This window comes from Boleophthalmus pectinirostris, unplaced genomic scaffold (assembly GCF_026225935.1).
Source record: "Boleophthalmus pectinirostris isolate CB_2022bp ecotype Guang Dong unplaced genomic scaffold, ASM2622593v1 HiC_scaffold_23, whole genome shotgun sequence".
NCBI lineage: Eukaryota > Metazoa > Chordata > Actinopteri > Gobiiformes > Gobiidae > Boleophthalmus > Boleophthalmus pectinirostris.
In genome coordinates, this window is record NW_026571207.1 from 13,625,884 (window position 1) to 13,646,551 (window position 20,668).

Genomic DNA, 20,668 nt, shown 5'->3' on the forward strand with positions numbered 1-20,668 from the left:
ACTAAACCTGAATCATTCTCAATAGTAAATGTAAAGTGTTAACGATACCCCATTATTTGCTATAGGTGTGTAAGTCCAATTAAAAGATTTCCCATCTTTTTAAAGGGCCGGTAATTAATTTTAAACCATGAGTCAGGAACATTGTTTAGTTTGAACCGTTAGCCCTGCCCACATGGTCCTTTCTCCCATCCGGATGTACCAACTGTCTGGGATAATCTCAATTTGAATAGCATTTTTCAGTCTCCTCATACTTTAAGCTGTTTTTTGTCACTACTGATAATGGGCCATGGCTGAGAATTTACTGTCTAGCAGTGTCAGACAGTTGTTACCCACACTTCTTAGAAAGCAACTTGTCTGATTGGATAAAAAGAGCTGATCCCACCAGAGACTTCTGTCACCTGAGAAAATGCTGTACTGATTGATCATTCAGTATACGACAGCTATTTTGAGCTCAGTACTTATGAGGTGTAAATTTTCTTTTGGGGTATTTTGTGTTTATAATGCAATAAAATTTGAGCTGTAGAACAGTGTTTCCCAATTATTATTATTTTTTTCTTCTGGGAACCCATATTTTAAAAATCACAAACCTTCATGTCCCAAGTCAATAGACAATATTCGTAAATCACAAAATAAAGGTGGATTTGACCATTATTGAACATTAATGAGGATATTTTATTGTTGACTGAGTGATCGTGTCTCTCTGAGTAATGAGTATTACTCAGGTTTTAAATAATGAAAAACAGTAATTAAACCAGCAATAAAAGGATCCATAAGTCACCTATTTGGACATTAAATGTAGCCCATTTCTTTTTCTTTTCAACATTCAATTAATACAGCAATATTGGAACAAAATAGTCAATAAAATAATAACAAAAAACATTAACATGTCTTAACATTTCAACATTTTTAATCAGATAAGTGGGCCTGTCTGCATTTTTGTCGTACATTCCAGTCCAGGGTGCAGGAGAAGAGCGCAACAGTAGATCAGGCAACCCAAAAAAAATCTCTTGCGACCCACCTGAGGGTTGCGACCCAGTCTTTGGGAAACAGTGCTGTAGAAGGCTGAAAAAGTGACTTCTCTGTAATAGTATTAGGTCATTCTGTTATTTATTTATGTATTTGTTATTTACGTATTTGTTTATTTGATTCTGTCTGTTTAAAAATGGTTTACTGGGATTATCTTGCATTATTGTATTGCATCAATTGACTAAAGTAGTTTCAGCATTATCAATATATTACTGCAATATACAGTGCTTCAAATATTGTTACCATGACAGGCCTACATACTAGTAGATTATATATTGCAGTCTAAATATTAATCTTATTTAGCTGCTTTTACTATACAATGCATGATGTATAGAGTATTTATCTACAGGCACTTTAATCAGACTACTCCAGTTGTAATGCGACTTGGGCAGTATTGGTAAAGTCCCCACTCTTCTATAACCACCGGGCCTGTCTGCTCGTGTCATTGTAAAAGGCTTTCAAATGGTGCTGTAGTCTGCCCTTGTTTCTTTTGGCATGGCTCTGTCACTGCAGACACTTCCTCCAAGCTGTCTCTCTGGATGGAACCTCTCAGCTCCCGACGTGGCTTCGCTCATTCATCTATTATTTCATTTCCTCTCTGAGATCGGCGCAGCATTGGGAGGTCCGTGCTGTGCGGTTTCCATTTTACATAAGAGCCTGGCGGGTTTTCGGAGCCAATCTCATCTCCGAGGCCACACGTCAGCCGTCCGAAAGGCTTCCTCCGCTTCTCTGTTCCGCCTCAAAGTGACTGATCTCCAGGGGGATGACATCACTTTCCGAACTTGCGTTTTCATTTTTCCTCTCATATGAGCAGTGTTAGTGCCAGTCGTGCTCTCTCTCTCTTTTTGTTTTTTGTATTGTCACAGTCGAGTGAAATTTAGTTGTTAAGTGAATAATTTGCCAACTGTTGTGCACTAGTAGTTTTGAATAGTGCTTGATTAACGTTACTCACGTTTTTTCACAACTGGTTGATTTCTAAAGAGGTAAAAAATTATAATTGTATATTTGCAGTCTTCGTGTTATTCCGTGCAAATCTTGCATACAAATCTTCCATAACAAAGCTCTCATTTAAAACATTATATTTTATCAATACAATTAGCTGAAGCAACTTTGAAGATAGGCAGGTCAGCCACTTGGTTGTCTCCATGGAGATATTTATTGATCTGTATGCAGTATGGCATTAAACATGTATATCTCCATGGAGACAGGCATGTGACCCCACCAGGCCAAGTAGCAGGTAAGATGAAGAGGCAAATGCAAGAGATATAAGGCTATACTGAGGAATATTCCAAGAAAAAAAAAAATTTCTCCATGGAGATAGCGAACCATTCTCCAGTAAAGTTACATAGTGCACCTTTAAGCTTTATGAGGAAAACATAAATTAGAACAGCCATGTCATAAAAGAGACATTATTATTTATATATATATATATATATATATATATATATATATATATATATATATATATATATATATATATATATATATATATATATGAACATGCAGATGTTGTTTAAAAAAAATATATATTTTTTTAAATATTTAGTTTGGCCCATGACTTAGTCACAGTTTTTAATTTTGGGTCTCTGTGAATATGTGCCTTTATGTATTTGCTCCTCACTCTCACTGGTGTTAAGCATCATCATCAAATGCATACCTTGTACATTTTTTTCCAAATTGCCAATATGGTGCCACAATTGTCATTTAAAGTGAGACTAAACAGTTAAACTATTGGATCCGTGTTTTTTTTTGTTTGTTTGTTTGTTTTGTTGTGGGGTTTTTTAACCAGTGACCCCTATTTTACCCGATATGTTGCCTTCTATACTGTTAATGTTAACTATACTGTTTTCTTTTTAATAAAGATGTTATAGAACAATAATGGTTATAAAAAAAAATAGAGAGAAACAAATAACATGTCATCCCTATCAAAATTCAGACAATCTAGTCTGATACCTCTTTTCTAAGAACCCCTGGGGACCCCTTGAGTATCTTTGGCCTCAAGTTTGGGAATGACTGACCTAAACTACTCGAATAACCACATTTCAAATAGAGCTGCTAAACTAAGCAGTACCTGGAGGACTAAAAGGGAGAGTGAGGCGGTAGGAGAGGCGGAGTCTGGAGGTATAAGGAACGCTGTTATTGGTCTAACAGAAATCCACACCTTCCTACTCTGCCCCTGTAATCAGAGCAGTTCTGCGTGATGTCCCCAACTACTTGAAAACTGCAGACGGCACTGAACTTAATTGCAAGTGTTTTGACCAGAAAATTGCAACTTTACCTAGTTTGCATTCAAGTTGCCAAAAAATGACTAGGAACAGTAGATAATGCTATTAAAACATCATATACATACACAGTTCAGTAGCAAAAAGAATGTCGATCACATACATAATTCACATATGTGACAAAATCAGGTGTTTTGACGCTACAACCAAATCCTGTCAGGTTGCAGGTATGCCGACCCCACCCCTCGTACAGTATTTGTGTGTTTTGCTGTACCTTACACATGCCAGTGCCCTGCTCCGCCTGTGTGCGCTCATTGTGTACTTAAGTTTTCAGGTAGGCTCGCCGGTGTAAATGTGGCCGTTTGTGCGTGGAGAGGAGGGAGAGGAGGAGGAGGAGGAAGAGGAGGGAGAGAGAGAGCTTGGACTGGACGAAGCAGGCTGTAGACACAAGGCCAGGATTGATGGTAAACACACACACGAGGGCCGCTCCAACAAGCCCTTCATTAAGGAGCGTCTGATACATGGACTGAGCTCCTTTGTGGAAGTTTAGGAAGCCCAGAGTACAGCAGACAGGTTTGACCTAAGCGCACGGGGCTGTACTGCCAAGCTACTGCTCCTACTGCTACTGCTGCTGCTTCTGGCTTTTTCCCTCCCCACACAGCGCTCCAGAACTGGGGTTATTTTGGGCACTCTGAACAGGTTGGCCCAAAGTACACATCCAAAGCACTGGAGATGCACATTCGGTTGGCCGCAGTGAACCGGCATTGGGGATTTGTCTGTGACTAGAGTACTTAATGTAGGGGTGTATTGCCCAGTGACCTAATGACGAGTGTGTTTGTGGGAGGTTTGAACCAGCCACCCTCCAATTGATGGGCGACCATGTGCCCATTCTGCCAAATACATGCAGCAACTATGTATTAGTTGGTACAATTATTTATGAAGAGACACTGATCTCACTAGCAGCATCAACCACAGCTGCTAATTCATTGCATGTGTCTCTCAAATGCGGAGGACATTGCCTCTTAAAAACTCTCGTAATGTTAAGAACATAATATATAACTTTTTCTGTCTAAGGAATTTGGTGCTTCGACTGTTGATTCTGAAAAAATCTGCTCTGTTTCTCAATCCTTTATGTAAATTTTTTTTCTCCTTTTTTACATGTAAGCAGCTATGTTTGTTTTTGATGCGAACAGAGCATGCGCCTCTCAGATTGGTCAATCCACCTGTCAATCACATCCCCTAAAATCAAGGGGACTAGGGATGTAAGAACTTTCACGGTACTATATTTACTGCAATATTTTGGAGACGCTAAGTATAATTGTAGATTGGAAACTTTTTTGCTTTTAAAATACCTTGACAATACAATGGCATAGCGTGCCCGGTGTCATGGCGGCGTAGGTACCGTTGCTATAGGGGTCACATGACGGTGCAAAGCCTCTATTATGAGACTTTTGGCAATACGGTGTCACAATATTTTGGTTACTGTTACATCCCTAAAGGGGACAGTATACAGCTCCAGATCCACTCATGTTTGTGTGGTTCTGGCTGGCGTGTTAAGTCTAAGCTTAGATTTTTGCCAGTGTTTGTCCGTATTGGTGCAACAATTCTCAATGCACAATTATTTTTTTCTACTACTCAGTACTGGTAGTAGTAAGCCTCAGTAAAATGTTCATAAACCAGTATCTTGTTCACAAACTTCCATCAAGCAAAAAAACATACTAAATCAGATCATACTTAGCGTTTTCCACCATTACAAATGTACATTTTAAGATTCTGCCTTATCTAAACTCAAAACGCAGGACAAGTAAAGCACTAAGAAATACACTATAAGCACATTTTCTGGAGATGCGTCATTTGCTAGTGTCCATGCTACATATGCATATAATGTTCTCCACATACATAACTATTGATTCTGTTTCATGTTGGAGATGATATCATGCTTGCTATTGTTGCACTGCTCTGACATGGTGCCTATTATTTTCAACAGCACATGTAATGGAGCCTCTTAGCCTATAGCCTCCAACACGTTACCTCATGACATTGACATACCATTGACATGAAGTGGTAGTTCTTATAAGACTCGATATTATTGACTGACACTATCGAAAGCCACTTAATTTTCACTTGAAATCGCTTGGCATTGGCTTGTTCTTCAGAAGTAAAAGCTCTTTACGATGTATGCTATAGTTGTCGTAGTTGTAGTAGTTGCAGTAGTTGTAGTATTAGTGGTAGCTGTAGTTGTTGAGGTAGTAGTTAAGAGTCCCACATTGGGGAAATTCCAGTGTTGCAAAGCACAAGAAAGATAGACACAGAAAAGTAATAGAAAGAAGCTGTTGTAGTAGTTGTACTTGTAGAAGTAGTTTTTGCTGTAGTAGTAGTTTGTAGTAGTTTAGTAACAGATATGAAAAACTGGGTGCAGTCCATATAGTACAGTGTGTTACCAGCGCAGGGTAACCACAAAGTAAAGTTTAAAAGTGTATATAATATTTGGAAACATTATATCTTCGCCTTTGACATGCCATTTTGCCATTTTAATATTTTTGACAATTCCAAACACTTTATATTTCTACTAGTAGTTGTAGTAGTAGTAGTAGTTGTTGTAGTAGTTGTAGTTGTGGAGGTAGTAGTTAAGAGTCCCACACTGGGGAATTCCAGTGTTGCAAAGCATAAGAAACTTTACATCTTCACTTTTGACATGCCATATTAATATTTTTGACAATCACCACCATTTCATTTATACTTCTACAACTAGTTGTACTAGCAGGCTAATGGTAGTAGATGTAGTAGGCGATGTAGTTACTTGAAATTACTTGTGGTTACTTAAATATATTATAGGTCACATGGTGCCATTTATATCTTAACATAACATACTTGTTTGTTTCCAGGGTAACCATGAAGTAAGTTATGTAAATATTTGAAAACTTGACATCTTCCCCTTTGAAATTACATTTTAGAATAGTTTTTATTTAACAGTTTTATTTTGATAATGTCTCCCTTACACCATTATTTAATTTTGCCATCAATGCTCCACTTTTGTTCCGCTCATAACGTTTTACACTCTTTCTATACTCCCCACAAATTGCTTTTTGTGTTGACTTGACCACCACATTGCCCCTCTACATTCTATATAACCCGAGTCCGATCTAGTTACCACTCGCTCCTATACGTCTTAATGTGCTTTCTGGAGTCATTAAAGCGCTGCGTTGTCTTATCTTACAAGTACAACAGGACCCCACAGGCGCTCCCGAGCTCTCCGCCGTATATCACCGTGACTACAGTGCAGAGCGTGTAGTCTGATATATGGAGTTATGTGCACCCAACCCAGCGTGGCGCACCGGCAGTGGTAGGCTGCGCCGGCCAGCGGAGCATAAAGGGCGCTCTTGTAACGCGCAGGGCCTGTTGTGGCACCCTGAGGGGACAGGGGGTGAGGGGTGGGAGGGGTGCAGAGGGAGGAAGGAGAGAGGGGGGTGCGGGTGAGAGAGGGTGAGTCGCCCATAACCTCACGAGTCTAACATGTGCCCAAGCTGACAAATTTTTTATCGCATACTACTGTAATGCAGTAATAATGCTGAACTTTGAAATTTTGCAGGAAGGGTTGCTAAGGGTGAGTTTTGTGATGAATACAATTTGAAATGTGTAGTGTTATAACATTTGAATTCATTATGGTTGCTTGTCAGAATAAATATAACAAATTAACTGCTTGGTGCAGTTTGTTGATGGCCAGTCATACTCTTTGCCCAGTCTGAATGAATAGGCCAAACAGGCTTCAAATGACAAAATGTGCACTGATATGTACTGGGCATCTGGGGTGGTTTGAGGCTGTTTGGAGGCATTTTCTGCCAAATTCTAATCTTTTGAAAATGCTGTTAAATTTGAGCCAAACGATAGGTCCACCTGGCGAAAAGCTCTGCTTTTTGGCCATGTCAGGTTTTGGATCTAAGAGGCGTCTTCTCACAAATTATGCTCTGATTTTTAAAATGAAATCAAATTTGAGCCAACTTGGTGAAAAATCTTTGCTTTTCATTCCAAAAAGTCAATATATCTGTCTTTTCACTATATAAAAAAAAAAGTCTGGGTTTAACATTTTCAGTTACAATAGACATTTGTAATCTTAGATCAGTGACACTTAAACTTTTTTATACAAAGTAAGCGCTTCAAGACACACTGATTTAAAAAAAAACAAATATTAAAATAGGCTAAAGAGCAATAAACAAGATAAAGCTCAATTTAATTTCTCTCCAGCGACAAGGACAGGAATCAGAATACAATTGACGATTTGCAAGAAACCCGGAAGTTATAGACATGCCAATCAACGAAGAGCTGTGAAGCTGGCAATTACTTGGACACCACTGAGCATTCTGGCACATTACATATGTCTCGACCAAATAGCAGCAACTGGTTAAATAAAAAAGTACCCGCCTACCATTGAGTGAACGAATCCTAATGCTGCGAGGTCAGACGTTTTCCATGAAGTGAAACCGACTGATAAATCAGGCTAATTTTGAGTACCACCAGATCTAAAATTCAACCAAACCATTGTTTCAGTATTTCTAACCAAGAACTTACCCAAGTGAGGACAAAATAGTGGACAACAATGACAAATATTAGAATATTAGGCTTTTTTTTTTTTTTTTTTAATCTAATTGATATCGCCACTGTGCATCTCAAGAGTCACAAGTAATTCTTTTGCGATTTGCTTCACAGAACTCTAAGAGCATTCTGGGTAAAAATGTGTCTTGGGGCTGCGTCACATGGCTCATTCACATTCTCCTGTTTGCACATGAGCACCGCTCCATATAAATCACACAGATCAAACTAAAATGCTATGTCTTCTTGCTCCACTGGCCTGTGTTTATTTGTGAGTTAGCATGAGAGCATGGGGGTCGAGGTGTTGGGAGAAAACCACAGGGGAACATGCCATTAGAGGAATATGTGGAAACAAGGATGTGGTGAGGCTCTAATTCAGGATCCATCACTTTTCCAGCCACCACGGAGGAAGCCCTGTGCAGCCTAATACCACTCACGGTCATAGAACTGGCTCGAGAACCAAGACTGTCTTTTACTCCCATTACAGGAAATATTTTCTTAAGTATTTTTCCATAATTTCACTAATTCCCACATTAGTTAACTGGTGTAGCTATCGAGTTTCTGTCGTCATACCACAACTAATTCCCTGTTAATGTAATATAATCCAACACATCTTTTGATAGATTGTAAAAAACTTTAGTTACTTTAAGGTATTCTGATGCAATGGTAAATGGTCACATTTTTCTATAGCGCTTTTCCACCTTCAAGGCACTCAAAGTGCTTTACAACAAGGAACCACTCACCCATTCACATACACATTCACACACCAGTGACACTGTGGGCAAGGTGGGTTAAGTGTCTTGCCCAAGGACACAACGGCAGCATTCATCTGTGGGAGCTGGAATCACACCAGCCAACCTGTGGGTCAGTGGATCTGACCGCTCAACCTGTGATGTTTTTTTTGTTTGTTTTTTTTATCCAGTCCTAGCCTGATTCATCAGCCAGTTTTACTTCTTGGAAACTGTCTGACCTTGCAGTATTAGGATTCGTTCGCTCAACGGTAGGCAGGTACTTTTTTATTTAACCAGTCACTGCTATTTGGTCATGACGTATGTAATGCTCCGCTAACGGGGCTAACTGGTACATTAAGCGTTTCCCAAAATCCCGTAGGAAGAAGGGCAATAACATCTTTCCCCTTGATAAAATTCACCAAACATTCTCTTTGTTCCAGCTTTAAATCCTTGATCTCGGGAATAGTTGCCAACACAGAATGTACGGCTTCGTCTTCATCCATCTCGACCTCTTTGTTTACTGTTGTGCTGTACCACAAAAGGGACCCAGACAGGCGCTTGAGTTTCATGTCATGGCTTTACAGCTCTTCACTGATTGGCCAGTGTGCGATCTACAACTTCCGGGGTTCTTACAAACCGCCTAGTGTATGACTCCTGACCTAGTCACCGGAGAGACTAGGTGGCACCAGCCTGGGTAAATCTGTAGCGGTATTCCTGTTATTATTGAAGTAATTTTGTAACCATGTAAAAAATAAATAATTCTGAGATGTTCTGGGGCAACAGTAGTCAGAAAAATACTACTATCTTAATTCATTAGCCTAACCTAGAACCAATCTCCCTGGTATTCAATGCCCCAAACAATTAAGATTTGAATAGAGTCCATGGATATCTGCCAATTCCTAATCCAGATCTCTATTGTACTTGCCAAATATGCAACTTTAGCAAGATTAATAGCACCATATAATTGTGTCCTTGGGCAAGACATTTCACTCACATTCTTAACCTCAGTCTATGGATTGTCCTCGTTTACGCTTAACATTCAGTGGCAACTTTCTAAAATGACTGCACTACACTTATTTGTGCATACAAAAATGCTCTTATTATTTGTCCAATGTGATGTGCTGTACCAGATTTTTACTGATTCATTTTAAACTGTTTGCAGAGGTCCAAAGTTTTTCTTCACTTAAACGCTTCATAATTAGATGCAGACAATACGTACCTCAAAAGCTATTTATACAATATATGTGTGCTGGAGAAAGACAATGTTTGCTCAGATAAATGGGGCAATGGCTCTTTCAAGGTGCACTGTGTAACAGTTTGTATACAGTTTAGACTAAACCTGTATACATTTTTACATTTATTACAGTTCAGATCTGTGGAGAGTCTCCCCTATTCACAGAAGGAATTATTATATTTTTGAGCAATAGAAACACTTGTAATAAATATTAGATAGGTATGTTATATGTCATACTATGGAACATTCTGGGCTACGCAATAACATCTCCATGGAGACAGGCAGGTAGGTGACCCTCCACCAGAAAAGCTGAGCTGTCTTAACTTTGTAACTTTTTGGTTGGGGGTCCATCACCTGCTTGTTTCTATGGATATGGATTTTCTTAGCCTAGAACAGGGGTGGGCAAACTACGGCCCGGGGGCCGTATGCGGCCCTTTAACCCTTTTAATCCGGCCCGCTGAACTGGAATAAATTACAATAATAAACCTTGTTGGTATTTTATTTGTCATGCATTTCCGGCATTTCCCAGTAGATGGCGCACTATATATATACATTGAGGTGCGGCGTATTATGTTGGCCACAATGCTTTATGGGAAAGTGTTCTTACAGGAGTTATTCGGACCATGAGTGAAGTAGAAGTGTTCAAGATATAAGGCTGCGCTGCTTCCATTTTAATCTAGTAAAACTCAAACATGGAAGGTTAATAGACTCTATGTTATAATTCGTGATGCATGGAACGTCTTAGAGTCTGGTTTTATTGCACGCACAGGTGTGTATGTGTGTGACTCTGTGGCGTGAGCTTTGTTTTTGACCTGTTTCTCAGTTAGACTCGAGAACAGTGAGCTCTGTTTCTCAGTTAGACTGAAGAACGGTTAGCTCACGATATACATTCGCCTGTGGTGTGCAGTGGAACAGATCTATACACTTTTATGTGTTCTGAATCTTTCACGGCAATGTTGTAGCGCGTAGTGCACGTCCTACATAAGCATAAATACAAATGTAATGAAGCCGAGCTCTTAACACGTTATGTCCTGTCTTCTGTCCGGCCCTTCAGTCAAATTTTAGGACCCTATGTGGCCCGCGAGCCAAAAAGTTTGCCCACCCCTGGCCTAGAATGTTCCACAGTATGACATTTTACTGCTCTACCTTACGTTTATTCAATTACAGGTAGTTTATAGCTTAAAAATACCTAGAAAAAAATGGAATTCTGATTGAGAGTGGGGTTGCCTTTCCACAGATGTGACCTATGACTTGGTATGTTTTGGTCTCCATGACAATAGAAAGGTTTAATGCCATAATGTGAAATATTCCAGACAAAGCAATAGCATCTATGGAGTAAAGTGTTTGACTGGCCCTTCAATGGAAAAGTTACACACTGCACATTTAACTTAATAAAACCAGGTGCTATTCACTGATGAGATGAAGCCATTTTTTCCATCCTATTGTCATAAAAGGCTGTGTCACAATAGCCACTTAGCATTGGCTCCGCCAGGAACAGTCGTCTGCACCTTAGCCCCATAAAAGCACCTATAAATGTCGACATCACTGGACTGCGCTCCTTTGTTGTTTCTGTGTCCCATTAGAAAAGCGCCGTATGCCATGACACTGACGCACTTGTTGGCGGTTCATTAAGATACATAAGCAGATAAAAATGCACATTAACAAGACTTTCATGTAAATAACGTAAGCAGGATTACTGGAAGTTACGGCAGACACCGCTCCTCTGCCGCAGATGCAAGGTTACTGGGTGCATAGCATTTTTTTCAGATCTTTTTTTTATGTAAATAGTATGGAAAAACACAGTAAGAAATGTGCACTTTTTGCAAATTCCTTCTCAGTTCATTATCATTTTTTCCCCATGAATTTAATATATTTTCAAATAATGAATTGATTTATTTATTTATCTTCAAAACAACAACTAACAGAAGTTTATTTTAATATTATTTGCTTACAGCTCAAATGTTTGAACACATCATCTCAATCAGTGTTTTTGTTTTTGTTTGTTTTTTGTTTTTCACTACTTTCTGCATTTTATTTGAACATCAATTATATGAAGTAAGATATATTAAATTATGTTTTAAATAAAATGAATAACTCAACTTAATAGTTTTTGACAAAGTAAAAGGTGACTACTTTGAGGATTTGAATATAATTTTCCTTTTTTCTACTTTTGCTACATAATTTCATATACCTTCATTCATTCATATATTTGATGTCTTCTGTATGTACACAAAACATAAAGCCGTAAAAAGTGAAGAAGAAAAAAAACTTTATTGAGATGGAGTGTCCAAACTTTTGACAGGTAGTGTACCTCCAAAAGAACAATTTAAATTTGACTAATTTCTACCATTTCATATTCATCCCCCACCTCAACTTCCACATCACTTCAACAGCCCTTTGAAAACGTGTCCCTGCCCAAACCCCATTTGTGCCTGATCATCAGAACCTGAGTCACTCCTCTTGACTCAGCATTTGGTCCATCAGCGAGCAGAACTGAGAGCCTTTTGATGATGACTGTTTTGAATGCCAGCGCTCCCCTCGCCTTCACGCAGACCTGGCTCCGCTCCATCGTCAGGAGCTGCTGGCCCTCCGCAATGCACCAGCCCGCCTCATATTTTTAAGTGATCGCCGACATAATTTATGAAGCCAATGAAAAATAAAGTCTGCAATGCTGTAAAATAAAATGAAAGTTTGATTATTTATTCGCCGGCGAGTCAGCAGACCAGATTTTCACTGCGTTTGGTTATTTGGGTTTACTCTTAAAGGAGCTGTGTTAGATGTATTTAACATGATGTAAAGTTAAAATTGTCTTGCCCCAATACAGATACATTATCAGAGCAGCTGTTGGTATCAAAATGAGACCGTGTACTGTGTTTTTATCATCCGCAAACCAGGAAGTAAGGAGGTTTGCATGCTAGTTGTTGTCAGCATTACTGTGAGGGTGAACTCCGACCTCTGAAGTGTGCCTATAAACTCATCACAATGAGGAATAAACTTTAGACCATAAGTAGTTCTGTTTTTCACGTTTTAAAGGGGCTGCAATGGATTCTTTTCATGTAATAAAGTAATATTTGTCTTGCCCCAAATATATAAGTAATTTTTTTTTTTTTTTTATCATTTGCGAACCATGAAGTAAGTCTTGTGCGTTGTGAGCTTGGTAGTTGTTGTTAGCATTACCGTGATGGCAAAACTCTGCTCTGGCCTCTGAAAGTTGTGGAAAGTGCTTATAATCTCATCACAGTGAATAATTAGGATGCTGGGAATGCGTTAGGAAAGTGAGGAATATTGACCGCTGCAATCAATTTAAAATAAACTAGCTCTGTTTTTCATGTTTTTAAGATCGTAAAAATAGGTTCAGCGCTTTTATAAGTATTGGAGGCCCATTTTAGGTAGGCAGGTTTGGGATAGGAGAGAGGTGTTCAGGGTATCAAGGTAGCGCAGGACGTTTTGGCACTGGTACAGGAATGTATTCACGTGAGCAAACAAACTAGCTGTGTTTGGCTTTGTGGTTGATGTTCTGGGGCCTGCACTCTGGTTTGTTGATTGCCTTTTCAGAGCGGGTCATAAATGAATGTGCCGAACTGTTTTTGTTGTAAATTAGAACAACAATGAGCAATTTTGTAGAACATGGTGTACCTGCTTGACATGTGCCACAACACATAATAAAGTATTATTATGTGCTCATGCAAAAAATGAACAAAATAACATGCTCTAATTGCTCAAATCAAAACCAAACGACTTCAATTTACATCAAGATTGACACAGATAATGCAAAAACAGCACTTATGTTAATCAGTAGGGATGCAAACTGAAAAATTTGCTTAATCAGATATATGTTCCAAGATATCGGTTCAGTCGATATTCCACTTTGGTCTATAAATCGGTGTGATAAGACTGGCCAATGTTGGTCCAAAACGTCTCATAATATTAAATTTGTATCTTTACAAAGCTGTTCTGGGGCTACTTAAACTGATAAACAACAGTTACAAAACACATCTGGATCATTTTTTACTACATGCTGTTTCTGTTCAAAGGAGACATATTTTGTTTTATGTCTCTGCTGTAGTATCGGTTCCTTTCGGGTATTGACAGATACTTAATGCCAAAGTATCAGCATCGGTATTGTAACAGAAAACACTGGATCCCTATATTATCTCACTGAATAAGTCACCATATTAGATATAAAAATGATTGGATACTAGAATTACAATTATGAAATTTAGCATTTTGTCTGCTTTTTGACAGCCTGCACATTAACAATTAACTCTCCCTGTAGTGGGGAAATTTGTTACATTTGTCTTTCAAAGCTGATGGAGTTAGCTGTCAGTCATTTCTTCTAGATGGAGGATTGGTCAGTTGTGTACATTGCTTTATAATATACTTTAATGTTTATAATGTTACTTTATACTCTTTGATTGTAATGCAGTAACGTACACATGCACACTTACTAGGAATCACCGCAGTTGTCCGATTTCAATGGATGACGATATGGGTTTATTCGTCTAAAACATCTAAAAGAACCTGCTGGCCTCGCCATTCTCAACATGTGCCTCCAGGCCTCCGTAGAAGGGCAAAACAGCACAAGTTAAGGGGACATTCAGAACCGCGTTTTTTGGCAGTTTGCTCAGTGACCAGAAGAGTGTAGTAAAGGTCACCGCCATTGCAACCATGTTTAAAATGGACAGAGGCTGAGTTAAAACATGATTATTTGGATATAATTCTATACTTTTCACACGTGATGATTTTAGATTTTATTGGGCACCACCGTTTGGCTTGATTGCCCTGACCGCACACCACTGTTGTAATGATTTTAAAGGTGCATTGTGTAACTTTTCTGGTGGAGGGCCCATCAAATGCTTTTTTTCCATGGAGATGTCATTAAACAATATCCTATCTTCATGAAGACCAAACCAGACCACGTTACAAGTTAGTATTTTTGAGTTATAAATCCACCTGTAATTTAATAAATGTAAGATAGATCCGTTTAATTGTGGAACATTCTAAGAAGAGCAATGACATATCCATAGAAACAAGCAGGTGACAGACTCCCAGCCAAAAAGCTACACAGTGCACTTTTAAGCCTACACCATAAAACTAACAAGCCCCAAATGTTACTTGTTTAAAAGGGAAATTGCATAGGATAGAATCTGCTTTGGGAAAACTATAAATCGAACACAAAATGTTTACAATAATTTTAAACAGCCTATTCCAACCATGCTCATGCACTAATTCACATTTCTCTCATTACATGTAACCACAATAGAGCCTTCATGAAGAGGTGTTGCGGAAGTAAACATGCAAATAATTATTAAGCCTGGAATCATGCACATGCCTAGCGTATCGAAGCGTGAAAGTAAATACGGAATTATAGTCTGATTGTGCCGTCTGTTCCTGTTTAGGGCCGTTGCTTGGAGACGGCACTAAATCACATTGTTCCACATATGGTGCATCTCTCGTAGCATTTAACCCCGGTTCTGGGCTTGTAAACAGGAGAGCCGCTATCCATGGCCTCATTGTTCCTGGCGTCATTATTACTGACAGCCCCAAATGACTTGAGCGATGGCGAAGGCTCATCGAAAATTAACCCCGCTCGCCGTGTTTACCCGCTCTAAATCATGTTGCTCATTGGGGCTTGAAACAGAAGACGCGGAGAGAGGGTACGGAGAGAGGACGGGAGGGGAGGGAAAGGGGAGGTATGAGGGGAGAGGGGGCTCACATCCTGACATCTGCAGAGCACCTGTCCGCGGCCGTGCACGTTGGCCCTGCCAGAGCACACTCGTGCACAGCTATCTCCTCTCAAGTCCTGGAAAACAACATGGATTCAGTTCAAGCTAATACTCCCAAGCTGCCGGTGCATTCCTCGCAAAGTAACTCAAAGTGTAATTACGGTGGATTTTAGAATGTTAGAACAGAGTACAGTAGAAGTTATTTACCATTGCACAAGAGGTTCAAAAGCAAGCCAGGGTTTTATAAAAGTATTAAAATGACATGTACTGCATAAAAAAGTAGAGATAAAACTCATTTAAAACCAAATAAGCAAGGATGCAGTTTAAATTTCACTTCTGGCAGTTTGCTGAATTCAATACAATTTCACATTTATATCTGTCCATTAAAGACTGCTGGCCAGAAGGCCTTATCAGATGCAGATGTTGCTAGAGCAGACAAAAAATTGTACTCAAGTATGAGTACCATTACTTCAAATAATAGTACTCAAGTAAAAGTATTAAATATTATGCAAAAGTGACTCTTGTGAGCTTTTAGTCATGTTCGAACATTGTTACCTTATCAAAAACATACTCAGAGTTGTGTCTTGTTTCATTCACACGTTTGAGAAATCCTTTATTATTAGTCTGTCTCTGCTTCACCTTGTGATGTCATGAAGCGATAGTTTTCAAGTAAACAACTATTTTTTACCTTTTGTTTAGTAGAGATTGGCAATACCAGGTCTGAAATCATCCAAATGATTCTAGTGAATATGTAGTGACTATAAAATGACAGTGGAGCACTTCATGTTTTGCCACATGACATCACAAGGTGGAACAAAGTGTTTTTAAAGTTTTAGAAAAGAACTAGCCTAGATATGCAGTATTTGTGTGTTAAACATGTGTGAATGCAGCAGTCCAAGTATGTTTCTGATGATCAGACAACATTATAACATACATCAGAAAGCAGTGTCATATGGTCAGTGTTGGGAAGGTTACTTTTAAAATGTAATCCCCTACAGATTACAGATTACACACCCCAAAATGTAGTTTGTAACGTAATCCATTAAATTACTTAAAATGAGTAACTTAATCTGATTACTTTGGATTACTTGATATTGTCATGTTTTTTTAAACGACATGAATGTAGCAACCACATCCTGAAAATTATTGTTTGTTGTCTGAGCCCAAGTCTCCATGAATAAGCAACTGTTTGCTGTAGAAAAACAAAGACCACGATATTTTAACATAAGAGGTTTTGTCTGTTAAAAGACAGTAACAAGATCAGGCTTTCCTTAACCAGATTAAAAAATATTACTGATAGAGAGATTATTTTTCAGGTCTAGACCAGGTCTTTAGTTCAGGTGTAGTCGTGGTTTAGTCTGCTTTAGTTTAGTTTAGTCCTGGTTAGTCCTGGTTTAGTCCTGATTTTAGACCTGGTTTACTCCTGATTTTAGACCTGGTTTAGACCAGGTCTAGACCAGGTCTTTAGTTCTGGTTTAGTTCTGGTTTAGTCCTGGTTTAGTCCTGGTTTTAGACCTGGTTTAGTCCTGAGTTTAGACCTGGTTTAGTCCTGGTTTAGTCCTAGTTTAGACCTGGTTCAGTCCTGCTTTAGTCCTAGTTTAGTCCTGGGTTAGTCCTGGGTTAGTCCTGGTGTTTAGTTCTGGTTTAGAGGCGCACAGGAGGAAGCGCGGTTTACACGAGAAAACACAGTCCACACGCAGCGCACGAGACGGCGGTGTCCGCGCAGTAACTACGGAAGGAGACGTGGTCCGCGGGTTCTCAGGTTGATGACGATGATGAAGGTGTGTGTTTGTGTTTGTGTGTGCGTCCACTCATGTGGCAGGTCACTATAGGACAGTAGTGCAGACATCATGAGCCTATGCAGGTTGTTTTCACCAGTGCCAGTAGCTCCTGTTTCACATTTAAGTTGTAGGCGATTTATATATATATATATATATATATATATATATATATATATATATATATATATTATCACGTCGGGAGAAGAATTTCCAAGATCCAAATGCGTTTTTACCAATGCACTGCTGCTTCCATTGTGTGACTGACACGGCCAACGTTAACATGACGTTTACGTCACTCTTACTGTCGCGTTCTGTTTGGGTTTCCGGCAATGAGTGGAATTACTGAAATAAAAAAATAAATAAATGGGATGTAGCACAAAATGTGAAAACAGAAAAATACCGCCTTGTAATCCACTTATTTCAGCAAAGTAACTGTAATCCAATTACCACTCATTGAAACAGTAACTGTAACGGAATACAGTTACTCATAATTTGTACTCTGATTACGTAACGGCGGTACATGTAATCCGTTACTCCCCAACACTGCATATGGTACATTTAAACGATAAAATGGTCCTTTTGACTTTATATTATTATACTTAATACTTTTGACCTTATATTTATTTTTAATTTATTATTTTAGTTGTTTTATCGATTTATTGCTATTCTATGATTTTATTGTATTTTATTTTATTGGTTTTATTATTTTAAGACTAGTATGAGTAAATCTCAGCATTTATTTTATCATTTTATTATTGTTATTATTATGTACGTGTGCCGCACTTTGGAAACTGTTTGTTTGTGAAATGTGCTATATAAATAAAGTGGATTGTATTGTATTGGATTATATAACTTATAACTTCAAGTTGGTACAGTCCAGGTCTTGTTTATCAAATATCTTGGACCAATTCCAATATGCATACATACAATTTTTGAATAATTTTTGTTCAATTAAAGTGACTCTCCTTTATGTGTACCTTTAACCACCCCATGCTCTACACTATAGTGAACACTGCTCTACATACAGTACTAGTACATACACATAGTCAATATTACTGTGAGTGTCCTACTAACCTCCCTGGCTGACCTTATCAGCGCGCTCCCATCACTTCCTGATTTGGTGGGAGTCGTTGTATAAGCTGCACTGGTTTAGAACAAAGCTATAGAGGTGTTTTTTTTTCCTCAGAGGGGGAGAGAGGAGAGAGAGGAGAGGTGACCTGGCCTTCATCAGCCATCGCCACCCGCTCGGAAGTGATTCAAAGCAGTGGCGTGTGCACAGGAGGTCAGCCGGCCCCTTTCATGTGGGCCCGTTGCATAATGCTATCAGGGAGCCTCAGTATTTACATTACAGAGAGAGGACAGAGCTAAGGCCAGTGCAGGCAGTGTGGTGTGGATAGAGTAATGTTGCGTAACCATTGAACAATTTTGGTGTTGTTTTTTATGGTTTGAATGTGTTTGTTTATAGTTACAGTTGAAGTTGCATATTTCCACATGTCACGTTAAAGGGCCCATATTACACTATTTTCTGGTCTGTGTTATAATGTTGTTTCCTCATCACAAACCTACCTGTAGTTATGTTTTGTTTCATTCACACACAAATCCTGCATATTTACAGGTTTAGGCTATGTTTATATGATGACGGTCTGAACAGAAGACTCAAAAGTGGCGCTGCATTCTTCACTTTTTATTCCGCGTTTAGACGAGTGTTTTCAGGAGGAAATCTGTGTGCATACGGTGATGCAAAAGTGTGTGGAATTCGATTGCGTATGCATGCTGTCTGGCATGTTTTTTTCTGTGTACTGTGTGTATGTGACATAAACGTGAGTAGATCTGACCAGAGTTTTGCGTCTTGGGCAGTGTAGACAGAAACGTTACAGCGGAGCGTATTCAACTTTTCCACTCTGGAGGGTGGTTTCAGATTTTTGCGTTTTTAAGCCCCAAAAATGCCGTCACTGTCTAAACGAAAGGCACTTCTGATCAAATATTTTGTTGTTTTTACCTGCAAGCGTTCTCGTTTAAACAGGCCTTTAAATAGAGTTTTTCTCTCAAACTGAAAACACTCTGTGCCACCTTGTGATGTCATGTGCTACAACAGGAAGTGCCCCACTGTGTTTTTAAACTCCACACACTTTCAGTAGAAGCATTTTGATGATTTCAGCCCTAGAACTGCCAGTATTTACTGAACAAAAGGTAAAAGGTAGCTGTTAACTTGAAAACTACAGCTTCATGGCATCACAAGGTGGATCAGAGCATTATGAGCTATGGGGATGTAGCCTGTACTATAATAAAGAGTTACTCAAACATGTGTAAATGTATGGATGTATGTTTTTGAGGAGGTAACAACATTATAAAATGGCTTAAAGGTCACAAGAGTCGGTTTTGCGTAATATAGCACACTGTGTAACTTTTCTGTTATAAGCAAGCACTTCTTTGCTGATGCTACTACTTAGCTAAGAATATCACTATTCAATTACAGGTATTTTTATTGCTAAAAAAAAAAAATAAACAATCATTCTGACTGTGAGATGGGTCGTCTCTCCACAGATCTGACATGTAACTTGGCCTTGTAGCAACACTTGCTTGTCTGCATAGAGATAGATAAGTTTTATGACATACTGTAGAATATTCTAGGCCAAACCATAATGTCTCCCTGGAGAAGATCAGGCGGTAGACTCTCCACCAGAAAAGTTACTTAGTGTATCTTTAATTTTAAAATAGATCCCAGTACAGTATAGATTATCAAACTTATAAACACATTATTGAATCTATATTTAGACAATCTCATAGTTGAAAATGTGCATATTTTGTACAACATACATATCGGGTTGCCATTTTGATGTCATTAATTTAAAATGGATTTCTTTTTTATCAACAGCATATCTCAGTTTGAACATCCCCATATTTCATATGTTTATTTGCTTAAAGGGACCTGTCCTTCTCTACACAGTGCGAGCACAGTGCGATGATTGTATTGTTACGCAACAATAGTTACGTTGCATAATCAGTGCTTTGCTTAAAAAGACATGTGGGGACTGAAGTGGGCGGCTGTCATTTGTTGGAGATGCTTCAAATGCCTGGAGAGTGCAGAGGAAGTGCAAAAGTTGAGTGCTGACATGCTGTAGTTTATGGTGGAATATGTCTTCTAGTTACCCAAAAGATTCTGTTTTATTTGGACAAGCAGCTAATCCTTCATCAGCTGTAAATGGAAGTAAGTAGGATTCAAACCACGCAAAGCAGGCCGATACTCAAAACCATGATCCAAACCATGATCCTGGCTCACATTTGGGTGCTGCCCTGCATGCAAAAGAAAGAGGCCAATGGGCCAAAGTAAAGAACTTAATTCCCCTATGAGGTCAATAAT

General features: G+C 38.9%; 1 protein-coding gene across 1 annotated transcript in view; it reads left to right on the forward strand.

Annotated features, from left to right (window-relative positions):
* spata5 (spermatogenesis associated 5) overlaps positions 1-20,668 on the forward strand; it is a 167,483-nt gene that overhangs the window by 144,377 nt on the left and 2,438 nt on the right. The gene's annotated exons all lie outside the window — the stretch shown is intronic.